At 28.2% G+C, this 11,396-nt stretch overlaps 1 protein-coding gene across 3 annotated transcripts in view; it reads right to left on the reverse strand.

The window, feature by feature from the left end:
• LOC107442546 (ankyrin repeat and fibronectin type-III domain-containing protein 1-like) overlaps nucleotides 1-10,736 on the reverse strand; it is a 37,920-nt gene extending 27,184 nt beyond the window's left edge. Inside the window, exon 1 of one of the 3 annotated variants that reach the window (XM_071180016.2) lies at nucleotides 10,627-10,736. The gene's annotated coding sequence lies outside the window, so the exon portion shown is untranslated. Of the gene's footprint in view, nucleotides 1-7,366; nucleotides 7,438-9,328; nucleotides 9,482-10,626 lie in introns of those variants that run through there. The other 2 variants (XM_043051465.3, XM_071180015.2) reach the window with 2 other exon arrangements.
• Between the last annotated feature and the right edge of the window lie 660 nt (nucleotides 10,737-11,396).

The following is an 11,396-nucleotide window of genomic DNA, read 5'->3' on the forward strand; positions in this document are numbered from 1 at the left end:
TTTTATAATTATGTGCAAAATTTTTTCAATTCGCTGAAAATATTTCTGAGATATAGCGAAATACGCTAGCAGTAAAATTAACATTTAGAGATCTAAACTTTGGAACTCTCTACTGACTAAACTATTAGATCTATTCTTCCCACTACCTGTATCTTGGGGGTCAGAGATCCGAATCCATAGGAAGAAAAGTGTGTTGAGTAAGAGAAAGTATGTTTTTGCGTCTTATTTCTTAACCTAAAATATCACCTGCTCTTATTAATTAGTATATTTGAGATCGAAAGTTAAAATTATTGATCAAAAGTTATTCTAGGTAATCCGTTCTTTGTTTTGGCGCTCTGTACACTCAAAGAATTGGCACAAGTTGGAACACTGAGAAAAAAAAAATTATGGTCAAAATTATCTGAATATGGTAAAGTTTATCGCACTTCTGGCTCGATGAGCACACCAAATAGCTAGATAATTATTACAGAACTCTTTGGTGAAATTAACAATAAAGTATAGTTTTATAATTTGTGATAAATTTAGGTAAGTGTGCAAAATCGGGAAATTTATCATGATGCTTTAGAGTATCGCATAAGAAAACATTTGCCTTGCAGTTTTGTATTTTTTACTAAATCCGTGATAAAAGGATTATAATTTTTAACCGTTACCATATGAATAGAAAAATTACCACATAAATGGTTCAAAAACAGTATATTTTGGTTTTATTAACAAAAATTATGGTTATTTTTTACCAGAAATATTATTTCTATACAGTAGGGGAGAGTGGGGTCATTTGTAACAGGGTACGATTGTAACAGGGTACGATTGTAACAGAGCAAAAATTTCGAGTGTCGGGTTTTAGATTTGGTTCTTAGGTGGCGCACAAGGTGTATTTAATAAATCTACATGTACACCCCTGCTGGCAACCATTTCTAGGTACTTTTGAAAGAGTTACATCACAAAAGATATTTTCACGGTACGCAAGTAATTTTTTTGGTATTAGAATATTATATTGCAACAAAGTAATTTTGTTTAAATAAATAAAAATTATTAACCGAATATGTAAGTGGACACCTTAATTAACATTTCAGAAAAAAAAAGATTAGTTTAGTTAATTAACTAGCATTGTTTTTAACAAATGAAGCTGAAATGGCGTCTTGGGGACAATTGTAACAATAAGTAAAGGGACGATTGTAACAGCTGAAAATAAATAATCTTATGCTTACAAACAATTACTTAACTCTTTAAGAACCACCAATAGTTTCCTATATCATTTATATTATGTTGCATGTGCATTATTTTATTTGTCACCTTTCACAGCATAAATTAAAATTTTTAACCCCTTAAAGTTAAAAGTTTAACCCTTTAGGTCTCTACTCATTATTATTTTTACTCCTAAAATATCACTACTATTTTGATCAATAAAAAAATATATCACAACTATGATAATATGTATAATTAACTATGTTTTAGTTGAATTTATGAACTGTTACAATTGACTCCTTAAGTGGGAACAATTGTAACAAGTGCACGACTGTCGAAAATTGTTAATTACTAATATAATAACATTTAAAATAAGGTATTTATTTTTTTTTCTAGTAGAGAATAGTCTACTTTACTCGTCTGTCAATTAATACTGATAATATATTGGATTTTTGTTAGTTAAAAATAGTTAAGTAAAAAATGTTACAATTGACCCAACTCTTCCCTACTCTAGAGTGTCTTAAGACATTAAAAGATCGTTGGAGGACCATAGCTGTTGTTCGTACCCGTTTGAAGAAGCTCTTTAAGAAGACCTTGGCCTATAGTAGATTGTAGTGCATGTGGTAAAGAAGTTTTGAAACTCAGAATTGTAAGACTTTGTTACAAGCGAAATCTGTTTACGGAGTTGAACCATATTTTTTTGCAAATTAAACTATTTTGATCCTAATGAAGTGATATTAAGGTTCAGCTTGTACGGATATGCGGTTTAATTTTGCACTCATTAAGGTTGCAGTAAAGTTACATATTATAGTTCAAGATACCCGTGCTATGGTTCAACATTTGAAGCAGTTGCTCTGAAGATGTTGTTAAACGTTAAATTGATGTATATAACGAGAAGAAAATGTTATAATACTCAAAAATGTAGTTTAATTTATATCAAAATAGGTATCTTTAAACGTGAAAATTGTAAATGTGCTTTTAAAATGTATGTTTAAAAACTTCAGTTGATAACTTCAAAATGTATGAAAATTAGAACATTTACATTAGTACAGTACTTTAAAATTTTATCATACACTTTTACAAATTTAGAAAAATTGTGAGCCCTAATACCATCAAAATTTGATCCAACCATAATGCGAAATTAAATTGAATCATATTGTCTTTCAAACTTCTCTTTCTTAAATTTGATTAAATGATACTAAATGGTTAAATCCTTGAAAAATTACCGTACTTAAGGTAAGAATCTTTCTAATAAAAACAGATATACCTGGAAAAGAAAACTAAAATATACGGCATTGAAACCAGCAATTTGATGATTTTTATGTTCATATGGTAATGGCTTACTTGGAATCTGGTTTTAAAAAATTATAGTTCTTATTTCCACTCATTTAGTAAAAATACAAAACTGAAAATCAAATGCAACTAAATAAATGGTTTTTATGCTAGGCCTTTAGGTATCATGATTTTTATTATGATACTTTAGAGCCTGAACGCATAAAAACCATTTATACCAAGGTTTCATCCAAAGCCATTTCATATCAAGTTTTATCACAAATTGAAAAACCTTATTTTATTATTAATTTTACCAAAATCATTACCAAAGCTCTTCGGTAAGAATTACAGAACTTTTTTGATATTCCCATAGAGCCATAAATAGATAAACTCTACCATATTCAGGATGGTTTGACCACACATTTTTCTAGGCGTATGCTTAAACTGAACGGAAACATGATTCAATTTCAGAATTTATAAAGGTTGCAGCAAACGTTCACGATAATATGGTTCAAGACACCAATATTTTAGTTCAACGCTGAACTAGTATTCCTATGATAGTTTTTATCATAGAAATGATGTGATATTTCATGCGCAAATAGATATGATATTGTATGTAGACATGATACTTCCTGTGTAGGAAGATAAAAAGTATATACTCTGAAAAATAACTCTTAATTAATTCATTGATTAGCATTTTTTATACTGTATTACCGCGTTTAAAGAAATGCCTTGTTAAAAAGGTATAAAATTTTTCAGTTAAATAATATGATGTTTTCGTGTTTCTTAGTTCTTAAAAATTTTCGGGTGAGTAACAGCCTTTGAAAAACAATTTGTAAAAAAAAAAACTATTTTAAAATCTTGATTAAATAAAATTAAATTTAACAGTTAAACTTACCGTTTGAACAACATAATGAATAAGAAGATAAGATAAATTTGAAATATGAATAAAACTTTACTATTTCTTGTTCAAAATATTTTTTTAAAGATATAAATGGCCACATTTCGTTGAGTTTTTTCTCTAGAAGATAATCTTTGAGAATTTTTTGACGCTTCCTGTTAATTGCTGACCCAAAGGTTACTATAAATATTTTCATGACGTATGTTTTATTAGAACTCACAGATGATAAGAAAGCTTAGGGCAACGATAGCAAACCCAGGAAATGGACCACAACTGTTTTCAATTTTTGGCGTATCCGCTGTGGTCATTAATTTTAAAAAATAAATAAGAATACGCCAATGAACAGAATGAATGAGTTATTGATTGACATTTCAGAAATTATTATTTAAAATAATTAATTATTAATTATAAATATTTATAATTAATAATTAATAATAATTATAATTAATAATTATAATTCATGTGTCCTATTTGAAAGATAATAACATTTTTGTCTTCTTTTCATCATTTAGTCTGTTGTTGTTTCTAATCCCACTTGCCAAATACCAGAAAGCCTGCTTCAATTAAGACAGATGGTGCGCTTCTTGTTTTTCAGTGGCACCATCTATGGCAAAAAATACGATTTCCGCCACACACACACGTTCCTTGCCTGTTTCAAAGAGTGGATTCATTCATCTATTCATCATTACATACATCTATTCATTCATCTACAGATCGTAATTTTGACCACAATCAGAGAACGATCACTCTTCAATTCAGTACCCTCAGAGGTATTGATTTGTTACGTAAACTTGGAGGACTTTGTTATCCCACGGATTTAACGTGCACCAGCCGCAATTTTTCTCACGGGGAGTCTTCAGCCGGTGTGGATCGACTCACCACTTTTTGGACACGGGCTCAATGACCTTATTCAGTCTAAATAATTCCAGTCTTAAGACTTTCATAATGGACTGAATAATTACACTCTAAGGACTTTCTGGAACTTTGCACTGAGAAAAAAAAATTAAGGTAAAATTGCATGATAATGCCATTTTAAACCAATCAGTTGGTAATTTTTCCGTTTGTATTGCTGGCTTTCAAAATGGGGGTATTGTACTTCCCCTAAACTCTCTAGGTAACGGTAGAAGATTTGTATTGTCTTATTTTTGTGCTATCTGATTTTCAGCTTACAGTGGGATTCAAACATACTACCTCCATTTTACATAGCGTTTGGTGGATAGGCAAGACTGCATAGCTACTACCGTAAAACTAATATTTAAAAAAAAATCCAAGTATCTGTTTATTTTTACGCATAGATTTACAGGCTCGTGGTTCTTGCTTAAAAGTACGATTTGTTATAAGCCCTTGACAAGTAGTAGTATGTTGTTTTAGTCGCCTTAGAGCTGCACAATGGGCTATTGACGACTGTCTGGGAAACATCCCTGAGGATGATCCGAAAACATGCCATCGCAATTTTGATCCACAGCAGAGGAGGGGATGGTTCCCCTCTGTGGTAGCCTGACGACCTCCTCGCGAAGTCGATCGCAAAGTCGAGTCGGTGATGCTTCACTTTGGTAATCTACTGGGAACAGTGCCTTAACGATCAAACTACTGCAGGACTAAGATCTTGTCAAGTTGAAGAGCATATAGTTTAAGTTAGAGATTGACATTGCGAATATGTATTGATTGTAGTGTGGAGTTTGCGAGTTCGAATTTCTACGTATCCCTAGATATATATTTCTGATGTCTTCCTCTTTATTGTTCTATCTGTACTTATTTCGACGTAACAAGAGCTTAACAAGCCGAACTTTGTAATTAGCACACAATGCATGTGTTTTTGTAACAATAAATAAATAAATATAAAAAATAGATGCTTCCAGTATTGTGGTTAGACTCGAACTCACTACCTCAACGCTTTTATTTCAGGATGCTGGTACAGCCGTGATGCGTACTAGTTAAGCTACTGATTTAGTTTATCACTATAAAGTATCACTATATTTACAAATACACATAGTTTGTAGATTTAAAGGTTAGTGGATCTTAGCTTATATCTTACATAGGGAAAAAAACAACAACTAATGGACGCAAAACAAAATTAACTAGTGTTTACCAAACAAAAGATAAGTTATTAAACTAGACATTTTTGTGTCATTTCAAATTATGCTACTGTTAAAATTACCTAGCTTTTGGTCAAAAATTTTACCACATTTACAAATAAATATCATAGTAAAAAATACCATATTTTATTACAAATTGTCAAATAGCATTACCAAATCACTTCGAAAAAAATTACCATGATTTTTTTGGATGTTGCCGTAGAACCAGAAACACGATAAACTTTACCATATTGTCATCAGTTTTGAACATACTTCCTTTCTCAGTGTATATTACAACAAACTATCAAACTCTGCATTCTCTTAAGAGTTTTGTAGTTATTAAATTTAAACTTTTCTTTTTAAATAATATTAAATAATTGTTGCTGAACATAAATTTATTCTAAAAGGCTTTTACTTCTACTTTATTCCTTTGACCTGACTTTTGCAGCATTAAAATTTAAGTATGAAAAGCATTTTATGTAAATGAGTATACTAAGAGATTAAAGTTTTCTACTTTTTCCATTTTCCCGGAAATCTCTTTGAACAATATGTCCCAATCGTCGTGAATATTGTAACAATACCTATATATTGCATGGGAATAAATAATAAAAATAATATAAATGCATCGAATTACTTATTTATATCAGAAGATGTCTAGCCAGATGCTGTAGAAAAAAGAAGTTGCCGTTATAAAATAATCAGAAAAAAAAACTAAAATTTTGTCTTTTAATATTTTTAATCACTCATGGGATATATTATCCCACTGGTAAGTACGATTGGGATATATTGTATCAATGGTAAGTACGATTGAGACAATATATCATACAAAACAAAATGTGTCTAAATTTCTTAAATCTGTTACTAAATAGGTAAAAAGTATTACTTAATAAGAACAAACATAACTACGTGCACCACTTTTTCTTCTCGGTACGGAAATAGCGGAATAATGGAATTAACGGAAAATATGAGCATGCATGGTGACGTAAAAAACACCTATAGTTTAAACCCGATTATTTTTTAAGATATATCAGAAACTCATTTAAAAAACTGTTTTACTTTCTTGGATATAAGAGTTCTCATTAAGCCAAAAATGAACTTTCCAAATTAATTCAGTTCCAGAATAAAAACGCACGTGATGAAGGCACTCAGGAATGATACAAAGAACACTTTTTTAACGTTTTAACTTCACACAAATTCATCAGAATTTTAATGTTATGAATTCTTGAATACAAGGACTTACGTTAATTCAGAAAAGACTGTAGAATTATTGTGCAAATGATGGGACAAAATATCGTTAATTGAATTGCATCCAATAGAAATGTGACACTTTTCTGCATTTAAAGGTAATAACTCGAAAATTTCGTAAATATATTTTTGGTAAAAATGTTTCCACACTTGTTTGAAAGATTGGCTTTGATATCGAGTCATTCCTTGTCAGATCAATAAATATTGGTGTCTCAAGAGGAAGGCTGTACAAAACTAACAAATTTGACATGCTACGAAACTTAGCACTTCTAAAGCTAAGTCAATAAATTAAAATAAAACGTAAACCTTTTTAGTCTCCATGAGCGTAACGTAAGCTTATTTAGTCTCTATTTTGATGTATTTTTTTAATGTGAAAAGTGACTCAGCCTTAGTATTGTTCAACTATTTTGGACGCATATTTTGCGACACTTAAGATCAAAAGAAAAATCAAGTCAGCTTTATACTTCGACCTAGAGTCAGAAAATTCAATTGGGTATCAATTGAAAGGAAAATTCCTTTGCTTTATGTTGGTACTTGAAATTTTCTTTTACTGCAATTTGAAAAAAAAGTTACAGCCAATTATATGCATGCAAGTTTATAATTTTTTGAGTGAAAATTTAGCTCTTTACGTGTTCAGAAATAGGACAATATTTAAATTAAAAATCTAAGAATTGGCAGAATTACTTACTTCATTATGTGTGTCTATTGCACCAAATTTAATTAAAATCAAAGGGGGGTCGTTCCAAATATAATTTCTCTGCCATAGAATAAATTATAAACACACATTAAAATTACAGTGTATACACACAAAGCTATTTTTTCGAATCCCATAATTAGTACCATATAGTTTCATTTATGAATATATATATTAGAGGTTGATTTAAATAAAGGATCCTAAGTCTAGGTTAAGTAGAATGTTAAAAGCAGAAGTGGATTTTGATTAGTAGTAAAATGTTTTAACTTCATTTAATACATATTACATTAGTTCTTAGACTCATTAATATGAACAGTTTTTTTTCGGTACCTAGTATAATTCTAATTACAAAAATTTTCAAATTGAATTTAAGTAATTAAGATTGCAAAACTGAATAAAGTAGCATTTTGGAATAACATATTTTGAAAAAAGAAATATGTAAATATAGTACATCTTACTTTTTCATTTTATATTTTCGCATTTTATAAATTTCGATAAAACTGCTCAGAAACTGTGCTAATAACACAATTATTGTTCTAAGTAAAAACTTAAAAAAGACTTGTGATCCCTGATAACTTAAGTATTTCTTATTTATGAAATGAAAGTAAAATGTTTTTATAAAAATTGTTTCAAATGCAAGAACAGTTAAATATTAATTTTCATGCATAATTATTAACAAATATTAAAGATTGAAAATGGGCATTTATTAGAATTGTGTTTAGTTCAGTGCCTTAAAAATATATTTTCGCCTCATACATATTTTTGTTTTGCATAATTAGCGTTCTTTTAACTTAACTTTTCAGTAATACAATTTGTTTCATAAGCAGATAAAGAAGTTTTATGCATGTCATTTGAATCAAAAGATGTAAAATATTTCTTAAGACCAAACATTGATTTTTTTTCTTTTTGATATAGTCCAATAATATAAGCATTTACTAGCTCTTTTCCTTGAAAGTATAAAAAAAAAATTCACAGAATGTGAGAGCTTGTATTAAATACATTGAAATTACGTTACTGTGAGAATGAATTGGTTTTCTTTTCACAAATATTAAACAAGTGTTTCTTAGTATCTCCATATTGAATTCAATTCACTTAAAAGTAACCTAAGCAATGTAACTTAAATAAAACTTAAAACTATTTTAACCATAAAGAAAATAAAGTGACACGTTCTCTCTTGATGATGCTCTAATGAATGCAACATGGTAATTGTATGCAATTTTTACCATTGAAGAACTTCTGAATGTAACTATTGAAATATTGGAAAAATATGAAAAAATTAACGTTAATTTTAACTCCATTTTTATCATTTTTTTCAAATTATTTTTATTGTAAGCAATATTACATCAGAAATACTTATTCTGTAAAGAACATTGGTTGAAAATTTGATAAGTATAGGATGCATTCTATATTAGTTAATCTATTTGAAGATGATCAAGAAAAGCTTTTATGATACATTTTTTTTCGAGAATAGTTACTCAATTTTTGTTCAGTACAATTATTTAATCTGAAAAATTTACTGTTCGCAAAAAATTAACTTATGCAATAACAACGAATATAAAAAATTAATATAAAAAACATTCTACAAAATAAGTTTATTTTAAGATAAATAAATGTCAATTCTTCAAACTTCAATGATATTGTATTTTAAAAGATATTTCTAAAAAAATGATTTTAATAAAAGGAATCTATGCTTAAAGCGAATGAATATATTGGAAATATAAAAAAAATCTTGAACTTTACTGGTCAGAACTTTCTACTAAGCAACAAAATATATTTATTAAATTTGTTAGCATTTTTTCCAATCATTTTGTTTTATCAATGCTTAATAAATAATACCGAAATATGAGTTTTGCGTCAAAAATTGAATAAGGAATAATAAGCGACACAAAATAAAGGAATGCATATATTCACTGAAATCATGCTGAAATTTTAAAACAAGTAGAAAAAAATTCTTACCTTTGCCGTCTGATGTTGAAATAATATATTTACTCAAAATATTAAACCAATAAATAAACCACATAAATTTTCTATAAAACAAAGTATCCATGTGTTTACTTATAAGCTTAACGCATTAATTGTAAGTCGTCATGATACCACGCAGTCTAGTACAAGAAAAAGATTTTTAATTCTGAAGAAAACCGGATGAACACACAGAACAGAGAGATAAAGCAGAAGGAAAAAAAAACTGATGAAAAGTAATAAACATAATAAAAAAAAAGTATTAAATTAGCGACAGGACGTTGTCAATGCTGCCATGTTTCCGCTGGCGTTAAACGTAAACCTTAATCTAAACTCAGTCAAAATCAGGTTACTTGATATCCCGCGCAGCTGGTACAAATGAACATTATGTATTTCATTTCAATAAAGGATATATTGTGGTTTAAAATTAAATTTTTAAGACTTACGCAGCAATGTTTGTTTTTTCTAGTTTGTTGGACCATTAAATATATGACTTTTGATGTACAATAGATTAAAAGATGATAAAATAGTTGTAAGATGAGGTTTGGGTTCTTAAATTCTTCTACAATTGTAAGAGTATATAGACTTGTTTAAAAAAAACATATTAATGACATATAAATTTAAACATATAAATTTTACATGCTGTAAAATATGTGCAAAAAGTGAATTATTAGAAATTATTACTTCTTCATTATGTTCTATTAAAGATATGAGATTTAAAGAAAAAATATAAGTAAAACTGTTTTTTCTTACCTTATTTACTTTAAGAAATTGTTTCAGTATTTTTTATATACATTTTTTGAGCAGACGGAACACCGGTGTTCTATATATATATATATATATATATATATATATATATATATATATATATATATATATATATATATATATATATATATATATATATATATATATATATATATATATATATATATATATATATATATATATATATATATATATATATATATATATATATATATATATATATATATATATATATATATATATATATATATATATATATATATATATCACTCTTTCTTGCGAATATAATCGTGTAAGCTGATGAAAAGATTATATCTCTTATTTTCCGGACTTTTTAAAAAAAATTTGTCCTTTTTTTCGGAAATTCCCCCCCCCCCATTTCTTGTTATTTTTATTATTATTATTATTATTATTTTCCCTTTTTTCATGGTAGAACAACACACTCACACACATAAATATGCAAATATTAGTAAATAAATATTAGTAAATAAATAATTATAAGTGAATATTAATAAATAGATACTTACAGGGTTGCTGCGGGACACGAATCTGCTACTTCTACGTTTTCATTTCAAGAAGTAGGGACAATCTCAATGTGTCACAGTAAGGCTACTGATTTAGATCTAGCCTTGTCCGGGTATTTCTAAATTAAAAATACACATTTTATTATAATTTTAAAGTTTGGTATATGTTAGCTCTTATAGCTTACACAGTTTACAAATGACGATAGACGTTTAGATAAAACTACCTCACTTTTTGGCGTTCCTATAGAACCAGAAACAACTTAAATTTTACCATATTCTGGAAGTTTTGGTCATTGTTTTGTTCTCAATGTTAAATAGGAAAATTTTAATCTAATTACTGCAGCGAATTTTCAGGAAATTATGGTTAAACTTAGAACTGATTTTTCTGAGAATTTATGGTTTCAACAAGTTTTCATCATACTATGTGGCTAAACTAGCATAAACTGTTTTAACTGTGTAGGAACAAGATTTCAAAAAGCACAAGACTTTCAAAAAGCAATTTCAATAGTTCTCAGTGCGTCATGGTTCTATCAAGCAGTTCGTCGCTTATTATTGGGAGTATTATAAGCTTATTTTTTAATTCAAAGCACTATTTGTAAGTAAAATAAACCTTTTTATACTTGAAGTATAAAAAACAAGATAATGGAATTACTTTCTTGTACAATGAGAATCCTTAATCCTTAACTATAATATAACTTATATGTTTTTTAATAATTTCCTCTAATCGCCACGTTCGCAAAAGTTTCACTATGAAGTCGCTTGTAATGATTTGA

This window comes from Parasteatoda tepidariorum, chromosome 1 (assembly GCF_982258835.1).
Source record: "Parasteatoda tepidariorum strain Cologne lab strain chromosome 1, Ptep-v5.0, whole genome shotgun sequence".
NCBI lineage: Eukaryota > Metazoa > Arthropoda > Arachnida > Araneae > Theridiidae > Parasteatoda > Parasteatoda tepidariorum.